The sequence below is a fragment of the Manacus vitellinus genome, unplaced genomic scaffold (genome assembly GCF_001715985.3).
Source record: "Manacus vitellinus isolate BGI_N305 unplaced genomic scaffold, ASM171598v3 scaffold_59_pilon, whole genome shotgun sequence".
Lineage (NCBI taxonomy): Eukaryota > Metazoa > Chordata > Aves > Passeriformes > Pipridae > Manacus > Manacus vitellinus.
This window is the reverse complement of record NW_021940681.1, coordinates 2,353,584-2,372,789: the sequence shown is the minus strand read 5'-3', so window position 1 is coordinate 2,372,789 and position 19,206 is coordinate 2,353,584.

Here is a 19,206-nt window from a genome sequence, read left to right as displayed (position 1 = left end):
TTAACTCAGTTCCCTATGCAGTGACATCTTTTTCCTTTAAAAAAGAAGAGCAAAGCAAAGGTCTATGCCATGACCCAGAATTCTGTAGGTCCTGAGACTCCTGAGACTCTTGGTAGGGAAAATAGCCTGGTCTGTGGCAGACTTGCAGCAAATGGCATTTTGCAGCCAGGCAGCCTTCATTCCTGGGTGGGTGCATCTCCCTGTCCAGAGCTGTGTGTCCTACCAGCCCAGCCTTTTTAAAGCACTTTACTAAATAAATTCTGAATGGATGCTGCCAGGACACCACATTCAGTACTGTTAAGATTTTAAAAAATCACTTCTATTGTTTTAAGGGTATTTTCTATTTCTGCTATAATTTTTGCTGAGAAGTGGTGACAGCCCTGGAGTGATGCATTAGTAAACATGCATAGTTCATTCCTGGCTATCCCTTTCCTTATCTCAGACAGCTGTTGAAGTAATGGTGATGTCAGTCAATGGACTCTTGACTTTGTTGATTCTTCTCCAGCTCAGTCACCAGCCTCCAAGTAGGATATGGCGTTCAAATTGGTCATGTGGCCAATAGCTTTTCCACAATTTTAGTGTGTCATGCTGATATGATTCATTTTCGCAAGCAGCCAATTTCCCAGTCCTCCAGTAAAAACCCCCACAGGTCTCAGTTCTTTCCTGGCCTTAGATATTCCAAATTTTAGCCTCTAGGGAGCTGGTAGCCCCAAATTCTGGGGAAAATGCTAATTAAACAGCTGTATTTCAGCCACTTGGGACTAGTAACAAAAGGCAACAGCTGTGTGAGAATTTTTCCCATTTCAGTGCTGCAGTCAGTGAGCTGAGCAAAACTCTGTGCATCCCCATTTCCTCCCTCATGCAGGTGTTACACAGTGCAGAGCATCACATGGGGCTTGGGTTTTGACCATGTTGGAGCATAACAAGCGAGGGGGACTGCAGCTGCCTTTCTGACAAGCGAGAAAAGGAGCATCGTCCTCTAATTACTCTATTCCATTCCTGAGAGGTGAGCTCCCCACAAAAGGTGATAGGGAAGGCTTAAATCAGTTGAGAAAAGGAGGCTTGAAAATTTTATTTTTTTTTAATGAGAAATGAAGTATTTTTTCCTCAGTTTGTTTTTTTCATTACAGATAAATAGAAAATGGAGGAGGGTGGTCAGACACTGGAACAGGCTGCCAGGGAAGTGTTGAAATCACCATCCCTGGAAGTGTTCAAAAAGCCTGTGGATGTGGCAACTGGGTATATGGTTTAGTGGAAAACATGGTGTGTGCTGGGGTAACAGCTGGACTTTATAATCTTAGAGGTCTTCTCCAACCTTAAAGATTCTGTGTCCTCCAGGCCCTGACACAGACCTGCAAATGAGCATCTGTAAAAGTTGTGAATGAGTCTTGGGTACAGTGAGATCCTTGAAGTCATCTTGCTTCCTTTCCTGTATCTGGCAGTGGGCAATCACAGACACATGAAGAAGAGCCTAAGAAAAGAGCAAGCCCAGAGTCAAACTTGTGAGGGTTTTCACAGCTGAGTGAAAACAGCAGAGTTATCTCTGATAATTTCTTCCATGCCATCTGAACTACTGATTTCATGTCAATGGGCACAGAATGGCTGACGGCTGCAAACTCTGTGTGTTCCAACATGTCAGCAAACGTGCAGTGGATCGGAGCAGGCTCTGTGTCTTCTCTCTGCCTCTGAATGAGCTGATTCAGTAACTTGATGGCAGAGAGGGAAGGAGATGGAGGCATCCAGGCAGATGTTTCTCTCTAGTCTTGCAACTACTAGGCTCTTTCAGACAAAAGAAAGCTACCAGCACTATGAAACCATGGCCTCTCTTGCCTTGTCATGGTCTGGATGGTTTCCAGGCCAACTAGGCAGATGAAATCCCATTGTATCTCACTTCTTGCTGTGACCTGATGGTGAAAAATGCACTTTATCTGCCACCCATCTCCTGAGCCATCCTGTGGGAATTCAGTTTGAGACAGGGAGTGACATTCAGCTGCGCTCTTATCTCCTCCACAAAGAAGAGTGTTTCTTTATATGCTTGTTTTTTTAAAGTCAGGGCCTCAGGAAAACAATCCCACCTCTCCCTAAAATGCTGGGAGATACAAACACTGAGACCTTGGCCTGTTAAACGCCACTGGAATAAGCCGCACCTCTCTGCTTTCTCTCCAGTTGCTTTTTCTTTCAATTTTACCCTTCAACTCAGAATGTGTCCCTGGAAATGATTCCTTCAGACATCCAGTCCCCAGCATCTTAGAGGATACTACTGCCTGCACAAGAGCAGCTGGATCTCCTCTGCATGCCTGCAAGGCTAAAACACTGATTATTTCATGGAGAAGATGGAAGGGGAGAGATCAGATAGCTGGAGCTTAACCCCTACACAGCTGGATCTCCTACTTCACTGGCAGAGTGGGTGTAGGTTGGGACACACCCAGGTCCTGCCTGAATGACCTCACTTTTGAAAGAATAATTGTTAGGAGGAAAAGAGGTGAGGTGTTACCAAGCAGCAGGGCAAGAAATGCAGCATCAAAATAACAGCATCTGCAAATTTTGAGGAGAGACAGCAGAGAGGAGCTGGGAGATGCTGGTGCTTTTCTGGCCGAGGGAAAGCAACATCAGGGCTGGGTATCCTTTCTGAAACAGTCATATTGTAGTCACACTGGGTTTTTTCTCACCTGGAATCATCATCTACTTTCAGAGGCAGCAACATCATTGCTCCTGAGGGGTCAGGCTGGTATTGAGGGCCAGCCAAAGAAGCTATCCTTTGAGGATGGCCCCTGGGTGCCCTGCACATGGTGAAGACCACCAGTAGCCTGCAGTGGATGAGAAGTGGTCAGGTGGGGGCACAGTTCCTTAGAAGAAGGCCCCTCTGTTCTCTCCCCAAAGCCTCCTCCAGTAGCTGGAACCTTCAATCCTCTCTAGAGCTCTGCCTGATCCTGAGGCCTTTGACAGGCCTTCTACCTGGAAAATCCCTCGGGAGAATTTGTTCTTTTACTGCTTCAGCTTGTCTGTCTGCTGGGCTTTGTTTCATCCCCAACCCCTAGGCATAGCTCCAGGTTGGACCCCATCCTTCGCTTCCCCAGACCCCCACCCCTGGCACTACTACCCTCCAGCTATGCATTTGCAAGGTAAGAGTACAGGCTTTCAAAGACAATGATGCTTTGCAAGAAGACTTGGGGATTATTTGCAGTGCACTCCTCTTCCAGATCATTCTAGTTCTTGCTCCCAAATACTCCTCTTTGCTTCTGTTCACCAGTACTTGAGTGGAGCCAGTGTCTTTTGAGACATGTAAGCTCTTTGGTGTACCCCAAGCAAGGAAAACCAGTCTTACATCCTACTGGCAAATGAGGGCTTTCCACCCCTGTGCTTGTCTCCCTCCCCAGTGGCAGCTTCTACTGCTCCTCCCATACATGGAGTGAAGCCTGCTTTGCTGGGAACAGCCATGTCCCTTTAGGACAGGAGAAGATGAACTGCAGATCCCTCAGCAGTGTTCCTTCCTCCTCCCCTGCCTATAATGCTGGGGAGCTGCATCAGCCTGACGGAGCTTTGAGCCGAGCTGTCACAAAAGTGGGAAGTGGCAGCATAAAGGGACGCACAGCCCGTGTTTATCTCCCTGCCATCCTGCCTCCTCACTCCCTTCATGCCCAGGCTGTGGATTGCTTACTGCAGTGATTGGTATGAATAGGATGGAGAGAGAGGGATGCAGAGGGGACAGTGCCCCACAGTGTGTGACCCCCCACAGGTAGTGACCCCCCCCCACCAGGAGACTCACAGAGCCACATTGCTCCACGCTGCATGGGCCATGAGTGCGTTTTATGCGATGGCTCAGGGTTGAAGCCAGCTTGGTTTTGGGGTGAACACCAGGAGAAATGTGTCCTTGGGCTAACACACCACAAGGGATGTTACAATGCCGCCTGCCCCTCCTAGAAGGGAAGTTGCAGCATGTCTCACTCAGATCTCTCTGCTGTCCACTTTACCCGGAGTCTGCTGCACTTGGTGGAAACAGTTCAATCAGCTTTGAATTGGATCTGTGTCAGCAGGGAACAGCAAAGCCTGGCAGATTGAGGTGGTAGCTGCCAGCAAACCAGTGGCGCCCTCTCCTGCCTTATCTTTCCTTTTCGGTTCGCAGCCAAGTCATCGCTGTCTTTACAGGGTTTTGTTGGATAGAAATACCTTGTCTCTGCCCCACCCCAGGAAAGCAAAACTTAGTGCATCCTCCTGGACACCTCTTTTCCAACAGCAGTTCGCAAGCCACCACTCTTACTTACGGTTTGGCATTTTTTCCCCTTCTGCCTCTCATTTCTATCTAACAGTCTTTGGAATCATGCAGACTCATTAATTTCCTTTGTTGTGCACTCCTGACAGAGATTTCCTGCTCCTGGTTTAGCTGAGGTCTGAGCAGATCCTGTGCTCACCTATCCTGCCCCAGCACTCCTGATGGTGGCAGCTGGATTCTTTCTACCTGCAGCATACCCTAGGCTTTTTTTGCAGCTGCCTGGTATGTTGAGCTGTACAAATCCACACTGGTGTGCAGTGGAAAGGTCTGACTTATTTGGTACAGAGCTTGGAATTCCAAGAATGGTGTCCTGCAGTCAGATTGACATCTGGCCTGCAAACTCAAGTGTAAGAAGTGAATATTCTAGGTAATTTTTAGCCTACATAAACACCATCTAGGATTTTTTAATTATTTCACAGCATGTGATCACATTTAAAGGAGAGAGAATACATTTTGCCATTGACTGTAGTAGTTATAAAATGAGAATATGATGCAGGTTTTTAGGTCCAGGTTGTTTTATAGGGGTCAGGGAGCTAATTGTCCACCTAGATCTCACATGTGAATACAGAACACTCTGCAGTGAAAAAACCTGCATGTTACTCTGAATATGATTCCCCCATGAGGTACCTCTCTGTTTAGGCAGAGTTTTCCAGCAGTCAGTTGCCCTTCAGAACATCAGCAGCTAATGCTGTAACCTAAGCTGCCCAGAAAGTTGTCTATTATTGCAGCTATTGCCATTAATGAAAACTTCCAGCTTAAGAGGGAGTGTCATTATCTGTAACACGGTACTAAGGCAATGGTTCCAATAGCAAATGATGATGCCTAAGAAAACTCTGCAGGCTTGAGATCATGGGAAATACAGGAATTTCTGACCTTGTATAGTCTGCACATTTTTTTCTGCCAGCTGATGCTAAATCTACATTAGTGGACAGCAAAGAGAGAAGAGGTTGGCTGGCAAAGGGTGAAGTCAGGATGCCCACTGATCTGCCCGTGTCCTTGCTCTGAAGTTTGACAGTGCTGTTGGAGACCTTCAAGACATTCTGTTTTCTTTTGGCAGGCACTGCAGTCCAGCCCTGAGGGAGAGACCTTGCTAGCTGATTTGGAATGTGGTTTTATTGCATTGATGCTGACTCAGATGGTTTACAAGGGTGAATTCTGAACCTCGTCTACCTGCTAATGTTTCCTTAGATGTCTGGGGAGTCAGAGCATGGGGGCAGACCATCTGTCATCCCCAAATCAAAAGAAATACTTGAAAAGTTCACTTGGAAACAGAAATGTTCATAGGCTACGGCTCAAATCTGGGACTCTCTTACGCTTGAATAACCCCATATGGAATGGTATTGGCAGGAGCCAGCAACCTCTAGGGCATACAGACATGCCGCATTACGCATCTGAAATGCATGGCCATGCATGAAGATTGCCAGAGTCAGGAAGAAACAGCTGCAAAAGAAGCACCAGATTTTGATGAAATGTGTACTGACTTCCACTGGATCAGAAAAAAAAATTCATGGGGAGGAGGGAGGGCTGCCTGTTCAGGGGACCAAGCTTTCTATGGTAAAATGATCACTTCTCCTGCCAGCCTTCAGCAAGGGTTTAGATCCCCTCAGCAAAACATACCCACATAACCTACACCCCAGGGGCCACCAAAGGCATCAGGACACAAGCTGCAAAGACAGAGGAAAATTTGTAAATCGCTGTTGGATTTGGGACTTTTAGCCCTGCTATGTCACTATGAGTCCAGGAACTGCCCAAGGAATGGGGTGACTACCAATTTTTTCTAATATACTTAATTACAGATCAATTCTCTCTGCTCAACCTTCAAAAGTTGTTGGATATAGACAGAGCAATAAAAGGCTTAGCTCAGCTGTCACTCAATGGTAAAGTAGGGCTGGTGCCCTTTGGTAGTGGTGTTTGGAAAGAGATGTTCTACTTGCCCAGTGAGAGTCTGGCTGGATATTCAAGAAGTGGCTTTAAGGTTCAAACACCTCAAGGACGAGTGAAGCTGGAGGATGGAGAGTGATCATAAGCATCATATGTGCTAGTTAAATGTTAAACATCTTGGACTACTATGGGTTTGTTTTTCCCTAAAAACATAGCCCTCTGCTGGTTACTGTAGGCTACAAGGTACACTTGTTCTGAGGCTTTTTTCTCTAATCCTAAGGATTATAAATCTGTATTATTGCTAGTGGGTGAAAGCTCAGGTATCTAAATCACTATTATGAAACTGGAATCACACAGCCCAAAAGCCCTGTTGCATGACTGCAAAATAGCCAGAGTTGACAATGCTGCAGTTAAGTCAGGCCCAAAGCATCTGAGTTAATTTCCAAAGCTTCCTCTCCTGCAATTCCTCCTCCTGAAGGCTCCTGGCTCCTCTGGTGAAGGTGACCTTGATTAATAATGCAGAAACATGTGAGAAGGCAAAATCAGCATTAATCCCTAGAGACAGTTCAATAAAGCAACAAAATGGTTTTCCCCTGAGATGTGTATTTATCCTGACAGTGCTTTGATGAAACAGATGAAAATCTAGGTAGGAGGGCTGGTTCTGGTGACTCCTGGAGCAACAGGCATCTTGTATGTCTCCCTTCTGCCTCATGATGGATAGAGAGTTTGTCTCTCCTCTCCCTCAGGAGAAGTACTGCCAAGGTCCTGCCTCCTTATAGGCTCAGCTCGTCAGAACTCAGCAACAGAGAACACAAGCCTTCTCTCCAGCAGCCCCCAGCTATTCTGGAGACTTGGAATGGGAACCTCTTCTGTGTCAGTTCTGTGGCTGCTTTACCAGAGTGTTGCAAGATGCATGGAGAGGCCATGGGTATTTGTCCTGCAGCAACACACGCAAGGAAATTGGAAATATGTGAGAAGCAACATTACCAGAATGTCCAGAGGGACAAACTCCAATGGTATACACGCACCTCCATATTCAGACAAGTACCCTCAGTACATGCAGTGACGACCAGCTCAAATGAAATTTAACATGAACCAAAAAGAAAAAAGCAGCTCAACAACATAAACCCTTGGCAAAATGAAACCAATCTGAAAGCCCATCTGCAAAAAATGTGTTACAACCTGACTCGTTAACAAATTCTCATGTGATGAGTAATGTCTCCTGGCACCTAGCAAGCAGTTAACACCAAGCTAGCAGAAGTCAGGAAGGATGTTGAATAACCCTGTGTGTTTTGCAGAGACATCAGCAGGTGATCATTCTGGAGGTATGGGTCTTCCCTGGCTCTTTCAGAGGCTCTAGCCCTTTCAAAAAGAAGGCTGCAAGCCATGGTTGCAATCCATAAATATGATCTCTGAAATGTAGTTATTTCCTTCAAGGGTGCTTACAGGAACTCCAGTTTCCACTTCTCCCTCTGCTCTCTAATCTATTAAACCAGAGATAATATGTTACTGTAGGTAAGTTAAAAACTACTAAAATGCTTTGTGATCTACTAAAACTCTTGTGAGTTTTTTCTAGCGTTTTGGGTAACCATGTGAACTGTCTGAACTACTGCCTAACTTGCTTGCTCTGCTGAAAGTTTGACATTGCTTGAGTGATGTAGTGAGAAACAGGGGCCTCATGAAGTCATTAAAGAATAGAGGGCCATATATCTCACTCATTCAGCTTAGATGCCAGCATTGGCAGTGTGTTATTTTGTTGCTCAATGAGTTGTGCAACCACTCAGGGTTTAGAAGGACTGCACCCAGTACCTTATTAATTCAAATAGCATGGTGCCAACCTCAGATAAAGGGGAACTAAGGACCTCATGCAGTGTCAGGGGTTTGTTTGCGTTCTTTTCTATGCCAACAACTGTGAACATTTTTCCTGGACTGGAGTGAGGAAACGTCCTCTAGCCGGGTTCTTTCTGATGATCAAATGAGCAGAGGAGTGGCATGTGGCCATATTCCTTCATAGTGATAGACAAAAAAAAATCCTGCAAATATGTCTTTTTGCTTAAGGGTTTATCTTTCCTGATGTGATTACACTTTTTTCCCTTTGCTTTTGCAATATCAGGGATGTCGAGTCCTCTCTTATTTCTCACTTTTGATGGAATACCTGTAAACTACCAGAGAGATGCCTAACACAGAAATATGACTCATGACTCTAAATCTAACTGCCAGTTGCCAGCCCTGAATAATTTCCAGGTTCCTTTTCCTGTGTTCCTCCTATAAACAGCTCTCTAGAGTGCACAGATCTTTGATATGAGCTCCCAAGCCACCTGCTCCCTCCTCACCTGCTGTTCTTTCTCTCTTGACATGAAACGTCTGGCTAAGGTTTCTGTCTCAAAGGATCTAACAGCTGCTGAACTGGGTTATTATCTACAAAGGAAGGACCTAGGGAAACAGAGAGACCAGTAACTTAGCTGTAATTTTTTCCCCTCCAAGCAAGGAACATTCATGAGAGTAAAAGGCAAGAAAAGAAGCTTTGTTTGCATTGTCACTTTGTGTCCTGTCTCCTCTCCCCTCAAGAGTGATCAGTCTACATGGCTTCTGCTGGCCCAAAGCTAATTCACAGTACCCAAAAAAATAGATTTTCCCTCTGCACCAACAGAGGGTCCCTGTTAGCTCACCCCAAAGCTGTATTAGCTGCTTTTGTTAAGTCTTTTGTAAGCCTCCATATGTCTGTGTTCAGCTTGTGTTTTATCACATTCACCATGTCCCTACCCAAGACAGAGCCCCAGCTTTTATCTCCTCTACACCATGTCTTATCAGCTTAGGACAACACTCTTACTTCTTGGAGTTTGTCCTTCCACATGGTTGTATTAAAAGGTACTTGGACTGAATGGGCCTATGGCCAAGTAATCCAGTAATGCCGTATGACTGATGGTGGTAGATAAGGAATTTTGTGGGAGTTAAACCACCTGGAAATATTGTGCTGCTCTTAGGCACAGCTGTCAGATGGTACAGTGTTATTATTATTATTTCCACCCTTTTCTTCCCTCTCTATTCACTTTCTCCTTACAAACCCCCAAATTTAGTCTGAGTACCACAATGTACCCATACGACCTGCTGAAATTTGGTGTAAGACTATTTCTCAGGGACTCATTCAACAGCTCCTGTTTAAATTCTCTTTTCCCCTCCCCTTCCATAATAGAACACTCTTCCTTTTAGTGGTTTCCCACTCTCCCCTAGCAAATACCCTTTGAGCAGGCCAGTTTGCACTGCTGAAGAGTGAGCCTGAACCAAAGGAGTTTCCCCAGTGCTGATTTGGGAAATAGAGATTACAAAAGGGGTCAGCCCAGAGAAACAAGTAGGAAGGTTTAGCTGTTGACTAGATCAGTGGTCTCCAAAGTGGGTGCATGCATCCCACAGAGGGTGCAGGAAGATAATACTATAACTTCAATATACATATATGTAACATATAAATACATATATGTAACATATAAATACATATACATCTATTGGTGATGTGTGCTCAATTTTTTTACAGATAGTGGTATGCAATCAAAAAAAGTTTGGGAACCACAGATCTACATTTACCACAACATGCCTCTCTTTCCATGCTGTTCTGTCTGGAGGGTCTTAGCTCTACATTTACATCCAAGGAAACAATAGGATCAGCCATTGCAAGGATACTTTAAACTTGGCTATGAATAGAAAGACTCTATAGACAGGAGGGCCACATGAAAAGGAGACAACCATCATCTCCAATGATCTGGTTTCTGCACATACACAAGACAGAGGCTATTATTTGCCCTGTGGACAAACAGAACTCCAAGGGTTGTCAGTGAACCGATGTTTATCAAGGAGTCATTTTCTGTTTTGAAGGCGATTCTCTGAAGTCCTCTGACCATGAATGCTGACAGATGGTGATCTCTGGTATAGCCAGTGTGGATGTAGGAGTGTTTTCCAGTAAAAGAACATACATTTTAGTGCCATTGAGAAAGCAACACTTAGGCTTATAAAAGGCAAAAGATATTTTGCCCCATCAATATGGATTTGCATACTTGTAGTTTGCTGTTGTGTTAGGCAGTGCTTCTGCATTCACATTAAGTCTGTCATAATAAAAGTAAAACATGTGAAGCCAAAGAAGGCAAATATCTGTCCACTGATTTAGGGACATGGATGTACTTTTGTGTGTATATTTTTGGGGACATTTCTTTTTTTTTTACCACTATCTAGATGTGTGGTTTCAGGGTAAGAGAATAGTAGTGTCTTTTCAGATTTGAGCAGCTGGGTGCCACCTCTAAACAACTGACATTTTAAAGTGATTATCACTAGGCTTCAGAGTTCAATAACCTAGTTGGAAGGATAGAGGCAGTGCATAACATACCACCTGTCAGTTTGAAAGAGGCAGAAGAGACACTGCTATGACCAGAGATTGTAGTGCAGCTGTAAGATCAAGCACTTTGAAGTCCATTGAAAAGGACTTTGCTGTGAAAGCGTCACTGAAGGCATCACTATGGAGCGATGAGGGGCAGAAGGACATACCAAGCAGAAGGAAAGGTAACAGAACTAGCAACTGGTGACAGTCTGTTGTTCTGCACTGTTTGTGTGAATTTGTTTTGGGAGTGTAGGTATCAAAGGAGGTCCATTTTCCACGACACTAGCAGCCTGGGGAACTTTGCAAGCAGCCCAGGTTGCAGTATGAGACTCAGATTGCTTTGGAACTGTGTTGCAGAGTGGGAGTGGGATAGGCACAAAACATTCCAGCTAACCTCAGACATATGCAACAGTCTGTGGGGCAATGAACAAGGTTCCCCTGCCAGCATGCTCCCACATTACACTGTCCCCTTGGACAGCCTCGTGCCTATCAGCAGCTGCTTTGTGCGATGTGCAGGAGATCTGGTGCAGCAGGAGGAGATGCTGGTGGTGTGCAGTCCCTCTCTATATCCTGTGCTCCTCACTTCCACCTGCATCCAGTGCACCTTCCTGCCTTTGTGCATGTGTGTGTGCATGTGTTTGGGAAGTTCAGCCGCCACCTGGAGGACACGGAGTGCTGCAGCTCTACTGCCTGGCAGTGGGGCACGTCCCCACCAGTGGACGCTGGTGGACATACACTCCTTAGCCAGCTGCCCAGAGTGCTTGTGGAGTGCAGTGTGGACCGTGCATGAATTGGACGCGGTTGCTCTGCTTCTGTGACAGGGTCAGGTCCAGAAGAGAAGGTCAAAGAAAGCTTTAAGGGAGCTGGCTGAATGCTGGTCTTAGGGCTTTACAGAGTGACTTCAACTCTGTTGCCAAAGTGGCATGAGGGTGGGCTTATATCAAAACATTAATTTTGGCTGACAGGATGGTAATAGGTTAATCAAGCAGGAAAAGCAGTGAGCAGAAGATGCTTTGGCCCTTCTCTGTTTTCTCACAGGCTCTGAAAAGGGAAATCAGTCCTTAAGCCACCCTTGGATGTGTGCATGCACATCCTTGTCTAGCCTGCTTTCCAGTCGGTCCAATTCCCCACTGGTGTTCAGGCAATCTCCTTCCACCACCCCACTCCTTCTTTGAGGCTTTTGGCACTCCTGGGGTTTCCCGGGTTGTGGCTGGGAAAGCCCCAGTGTGCTGGGCAGGCTGTAGGGGAAACTCATGTAGCACCAAGAGTGCTCAGCTCTCAGGTCAGTAGACAGATCATTATTTAGTAAACTAAGCATGGGAAAGTATGCTAATGGTTAACTGTCCTCTCTTGCCCTGTTTGCACCTGATCTCAGGAGATTGGCACCATGCAGTGCTGTCCTTCAGCTTCTGTGGACACTGCTGTTTCAAAAGATACAGGTATTCATGCATGCGTTATATCATTAGAGCAGCTATTCTGCTGTTCCATCAGTGCTTCCACTATTTAGACTGTTGTGTGATTTGTTTGGGTTGATTTTTCTTTCTTTAAAAAAATCTACAAGTACAGATTGTGATGGTGTGGTAATAATACAGTGCCTCTTTCTAAGCAGGGATGCCTCAGAACTTGTCTGAATCCATTCAAAAGGCTTTATTTTAAAATAACTAGCTTTTTTCTTTTGTAGCACAATAAAACAAAACCACATCTGCTCCACACTGAGTTCATTTGTGCAGGCTCCTGTTCATCTCATGTTTTAATATTGAAGCTATAAACCCTGGAGTGCAAAGGTGGTGAGCAGAATGGTGTCTTGCAGAAATGCCACCAGACACGAGGCTGACAGCAACACTTCCATGCATTGATTCAACGATCTTTGTTTCTTTTAGTTATGCAAGCAGCTACAGACTGTTCCTTCTGTGCCTGTCTAAGGCCAGAAGGCTGGTGGCTCAATGGAATGCTGCTGTTAGGATGGCAAATAGAGTGAAAATGCTGGAAAATTCATTGGCAAATCATTGCTTGTACACACACAGGCTGAAAAAAAAAAGCAAGAAAATCAACAGCAACATTTGCAGAGCATTCAGCCAGCTTGGGCTTCAGCTGTACATAATCTTCAGGTGTTCTTGGCATCGGGTCAAGGTCCTGGTTTGTGGTATGAGGAGGAAGGGAGGAGGAGGAGGAGGACTGAAACCGGAAGTCCTGTATCTGACTTGAATGCACTCAAAATCAGGTGCAGTGCAATCTGCCATCTATTTAATTGGGAAAGTAGCATTTGAGCTTGATTCCTTATTGTGACTGATCTTTTCAAGCAAGAAATCCCTGCTTTCAGCATAAAGGATATAGGCTCAAGTTCCAGGTTATTATTTTTAAGCACTCCTAATCCCTCATGTTAAAAATCCTCCTGGCATAGCTCTAGGCAAAAATGAGATTTGGTGACTATGTCATTGCTTTTTTTGTTTTGTTTTCCGAATGGCAGTTCCCTGTTCTCTGCCACCCCACTCAAAATCCCACTTTTCCCACTGTATGAATTCTTGCTTATGTTGCTTTTCCAGCATTACTTTCTGAAGGGGTTGCCTCTTGTTCTCAAATACATCCTTTGCGTCGGCTTGGGCTGTTCTTCAAAAAAAGGAAGCAGCCAGTGCAAAGCATTCTGGCATGAGTCAGAAATACTTATGGATGAGCTAAACACAGCAGAGCCGAAACCAGGTCAACAGTGGCTCTCATGAGAATTTTTAGCTATATCCCTGGAGTGGCACTTCTGATCCGTCTCTCTCCCAAACCTTTACTTCCCTGTGTGGTCACATCTATGCCAGAAAGGGTATGCTTAAAATGTTTGTGGGGACAAGGAAGGTTACATTGACTAGCCAAAGCATGTTTCACTTTTCCTTAGGAAAAATTCATTAGTTAATGCATTGGAAATGTTTTCCACCCTCATTAGTAAAGACAAAGCCTGCCTGCTCTTCTTCTTCTTCTGGATGGTGTTTTGCATATGAGGACCAGCTCTTGTGTGTGTCTGTACAGCAAGCATCAGACAACTTCCACATCTGTTCAACATGAACATTACAAACCAGAAGCAGAAAGCACCATATCCTCCCCCTTGTGGTGATGTTGGAGTCTTTGCATCATGAAAAATCCAAATGCTAGAATGGCCAATAAGCTTCAATTTGGATCCTTGGGAGTTGGAATAAATTCATATTGCAAGCCCCGGTTCTGGTTTATTACATAACCCTGTGGTATATGATGGCACCACTGCCTGCTGCAGTGCATAACAGGCCACATCAGTGGAGTGTAGCTGCCAACTGTAGTCCAAAGACAAACTACAACAGCACTCCCACCTAGACTTCACAGGGCACAACATCTGCCATGGATGAAACATGAATTTGTACTTGGCTAAGAGATTTTCCTGGTTGCAGTGTGTCGGCGGGGTAACATGGTGAGGTTGTGCTTAGAAAATTCTCAAGATCTGCTTTTTGCCTTGTGCCATGGCCCAAAAGCAATTTTAACAGTTTTCTTACACCCCCTTCCTGCCCCACCCTCTTGAGCAGTTTGTAGCTCTCTTTGGTCCCAGGTTCCCTCCACTTTCAGCCTGCACCTTCTCTTGCACTCCATCAAGGATGATGACCCTGGCAAGGAGCTGCACCAGGAGGCAATGCTAGCTAGTCAGGAGAAAGACAGTTAAGTGCAGGACATTGCAACACATTTTGCCATGATGTCAGGTACGATACATGTCTGATAATGCAGTGCTAGAAATATCTTTCATGCTGCTTCTGTGAGGAGTCAATGTATATTTAACTTGTGCTTCAGAGATTCCCATGGCTTCAGAGAGGAAAGATTTCTGGCAGAGTATGATATGCATTTTTCATGACAAAGCTGCAGTAACATCATGCCAGTGGCACAGCTCTAGGAGTCTGAACATAGCAGGAACATCCTCATGGGTCCTGAGTAATGTTATATCCATGGTTGTAATGTTCTGTGGATGCACAGGGAAGATAATTTGTAGCTGTTTGCATGTATTTAATGCTTTACAGTAGTTCAAAATGCATTCAATTTGATGGTCTCTCCCTGTGACCAATTCTTTTATTTGGTGTATATTGTTAAAATTAAATTACATGAGAATCTTGGCTTTAAAATAAGTTTTAAAAGTGCATTTGGAATAATAATTATAAAATTTGACTTTTAAGTGACCACTACCGGTGGACTGGAACCCCTCTGTTCAAATACGAGAACTTAATCTCACTGAAATTGAGATAAGGTTATCCATGTTATCAGTTTTAGGGGCACTTGTTTCACATTGCCACATGTTTCCTCACATACACCAAAGTAATTTTAAAATGATAGTTAAGATTTGTAGACAGTATCTTGATTGAGAAAGCTGGAATGCTCTGAAAAGACTCACAAATTACAAGAGCTGGCCAGACTCATGGTTTCGTGGGGCTGAATTCAGGGCTGGGAAAAATGCAGGATCAGAAAGGAACCATGGCCAAATCCCTTCAAGACTGTCATGCCAAAGCAAGCCAGTGTACAGTTGGCTGAAGGTAGTAGTCCTGCTGGAGAAAAAGGAATCTCTTTCCCCAACTAATATGTCCCTTGTGTCAACCTAGAGTTCCTTGCTAGGAAAACCTGCACTCCTGCAATGTGTGCTGTCTCGGTTCCACAGAGCAATAGTGCCTATTCCAGCACTGACATTTTGCAGAGAATGTAATCCCCAAGGAATGTATTTCATTATCACACTATTGTCTTTTTAAAAAAAAAAGCTCCAAAGAATCAGCATGGACTTTTTTTTCCCAATGTGATTTTCATTAGTAATTTATTCAGATGCCAGCATGCAAACTATGCAAAGAGCAAATCTCTTCCTCTAACTGCAAATATTTACAGATCATATTAAATGGTATTTAGTACTCTGCAAACATATTGTCAACAGTTCTATCCAGATTCTTCCCTAATTACAGCCTGAGAGTTGGCACAGGCATGTCCTCCATGAAAAGATGGTTATCAGAAAAAATAATAGCAGGCTAAATAGGTTCCTGGCTTAATTAAGACCGGAGTTTATACCAGAGGTGAATCTGGCCCACACTGAGTTAAAACTCTGTTGTAGCAGCTTGTACATACCACACACAGAGCTGGAAAGATGATGCTTCCCTGGGGGGACAGCTTTCCCAAGCAGGCTGGGAACCTTTCTTGGGCCTAAAAGGGCCACTACAATGCAGGGCAGAGAGTTTCAAACTTTCATGTATTTTAAGGGGTGTAGTTCCACCTTTTCTTAGACATAATAGGAGATGCATCAACTGGCTAAGTTCATTTGAATAGTCCAGAAGAGCAAATATTCCCCATCCAAATCACCATCTGTTCTTAAAACAGAAATGCGTTAATTCTTAAACACAGACCTGCCTTTTTGTCTCCAGCTCAGACTGCAAAATCCCTGAATGGGTTAATGTCTGGGACATAGCTTGATTATATTGAAGCCATTTCTGTTTAAACTAATGTCCTAAAATCTCCCTTCCTGTACTTCCAGCCCAATCCCCGTTATAGCATTTCATTATACCCCATAACGTCTGCTGTCCTCACAATCTGGAACAAATACAAACCAACTGAAAGCTCAGTGGTGACTTATCCCTCATTTATATTCTAGAAAAACCTGCTATTGCAAGCATGCCTTAGCACCCCGGCTTTTCACATGAGGCATGTAAAGTTGCAAAGATCTCTAAAGACTTCAAAATTATGTCCTCCGTGTGTCTCAAACAAAACAGCCGGACTGACTGACATTCTCCATGCGTGGTACAGAGACAGGTGGGCAAGGGCACATCCATGACATGACATCCCATTATCTTTGATTGCATGATCTCAGCTTTTTTTCAGTACCTGTATTTTCCCATTCCACATCTGACTTTTCCATGCCCAGTTTTTTTCCTCTGTTTTTCCCAGAGATGTGCTTGTTTTTCACTACACGAACCCTCAGGGCCACGCGCCCTCCTGCTTTGTTCAACAGCTTCACGTTATTTCCTCCATCACTGTGCTTGGTCCTGCCAGATAATCTGTTCTACAGCAGACACTGCCCTTCCCCCCTTCAACTGTCTCTTCTAATTCTCTTAAATTGCAGAGCTTCCTTCTCCCTTCCTCCTCCTCTCGAAAGGAGGGGAGGGAAGATTTCAATACATGTCAGTATCCTACATGAATGATTGTATGATATATCTATACAATGTATACAGACAGAGATGCTTTAAATGGAGTACTCAATGTAGAATGCCGGCTAGCTCTGCATTTTGTCTATTTTTAATTAACTGATGAACCAGGGTTTCAACTCCTCCGCCTCCTCCTTTGCTCATTTTGAAAAGCAAATCTGTGTGTTCTAAAATTACATTGGGATGTGCGAATGATTTCAGCATCACTTTCATCTGTGGCCAGATTAGCAGTAGCAGACAAATCCATAGAAGAGTTGAAGTAATAAGGGTTCTTTCTTCACCTGTTCAATGCCACAGTCACATCTCACAATCTGAACTGTGCCTGTGTGTGCACAAGGCTAGTTTCTGCACCTTTTGTTGGATGACTCTTCTTTCATAGAATTATAGAATGGTTTGGGTTGGCAGGGACTGTAAAGATCATCTAGTTCCAAATCCCCTGCCCCGGACAGGGACACCTTTCACTAGATCAGGTTTCTCAGAGCCCATTCCAACCTGGCTTTGAACACTTCCAGGGATGGGGTATCCATAACTTCTCTGGGCAACCTGTTCTAATGCCTCACCACCCTCACAGCAAAGAATTTCTTCCTAATGTCTAATCTAAATCTCTCTCTTCTTTGGGCATTCTGGAAATAACCCAGAGGAGCTGAATTAAGGAAATAGTGTGCTTGCTCTAAAATGGGCACCCATGGTTTATTGGAAGTCCTGCTGCCATTTTAACGAGCCAACTCCACACTTCAGAGTGCAGCTCAGACATGTATATTATGTATGTGGCTGTATATACACAAACATTACATGGTATATAAAAGCTTCAAAGCTCCACTGCTGCTAGGATGTGCCCCAAACAGCTGTCGGCTGCTGATGTGCACACTTTTGGCATAGGCAGCAGCACTAAAAATAGCGAAACAACAAGGAGCTGATTTCTGGTATTTGATTCAACATTTAATTCCGAACATTCTGTACTTAAACAATGCTGTGGGCAGTTGTACTGTGTTTCTGTAGCCAGGTTTTGGTATCAGGGGCCTACAGGGGTGGCTTCTGTGAGAAGCTGCTAGAAGCTTCCCCCATGTCTGGTGGAGCCGATGTCAGCTGGCTCCAGGATGGACCCACCGCTCGCCAAGTCTGAACCAGGACTAGGAATGATAGTAACATATTAATGATCATAACATATTAAGAAGGAAAAAAAAGTTGTTGTGCGGATGAAAATTGCAACCAGAGAAGAGTGGAGTGAGAACATGTGAACAACTGTGCAGACACAAACATCAGTGGAGAAAGAGGCGTAGGAGGTGCTCCAGAGCACCGGAGCAGAGGTTCCCCTGCAGCCCGTGGTACAGACCACGGTGAGGCAGCTGTGACCCTGCAGCCCATGGAGGTGAACAGGGATGCAGAGATCCACCTGCAGCCTGTGGAGGAGACCCAAACTGGATCAAGTGGATGTCCAAAAGGGGCTGTGACCCCATGAGAGGCCCATGCTGGAGCAGGGTCCTGGCAGCGACCTGCAGACCCAGGGGGAGAGGAGCCCACGCTGGAGCAGGTTTTCCTGGTAGGACCCATGGCCCTGGGGGGGACCCACGCTGAAGCAGCCTGTGCTGAAGGACTGCACTCCATGGAAAAGTGACCCATGTTGCTGCAGTTTGTGCAGAACTGTTGCCCGTGGGATGGACTTATGCTGGAGAGGCTCGTGAAGGACTGTCTCCCACGGGAAGGACCCCAAAGGGAGCAGGGGAAGGACTTCTCCCTCTGAGCAGAAAACAACCTGTGATGAACCGACTGTAACCCCCATTCCCTGTCCCCATGCACCAGTTGGTAGAATTTGGAAGGAAGGAGGGGTGGAGGAAGGTGTTTTTAAGATTTATTTTTCTTCTCATTCTCCTGCTCTGATTCTGTTACTAATAAATTTAATTAACATCCCCACTTTGAGTCTGTTTTTCCCAAGATGGTGATTGGTAAGTGATATCTGCCGGTCCTTATCTCAACTCATGAACCCTTCGTTACATTTTCTGTCCTCTGTCCAGTTGCTGAGGGGAGTGTGAGAGCGGCTTTAGTGGATACCTGGCGTCCAGCCAGGGTCAACCCGCTACATCAGTGGACTGCCATCAGGAGACTTGCACAGAGTATGAGTTACATGAGAACATTCATTCCTAGATAATGGTGGAATATATGTTTTTCACGGTCCAGGGTAGCAAGAAGCTGTTATCCTGTACATTTTCCTAACTTTTGTTCCTGCTTGGTGGTGATTATGAATCATAGAATGGCCTGGGTTGGAAGGGACCTTAGGGATCACCCCGTTCCAACTCCCCTGCCATGGGCTGGGACACTTTCCACAAGACCAGGTTGCTCAGAGCTCCATCTACCCCGGCCTCGAAAACACGGGCAAAACGCGTTGGTAGTGAAGGGAGCTTTGACAAAGCCACTCCTACTGCTGTTCCACAACTCGCAGGGGGTGACGCCGGAGTTCGCGCTATGAAACACCCAGGAGGAGGAGGAGCAGAATACCCTCCTGCGAGCGCAGCTTGTCACTGTCT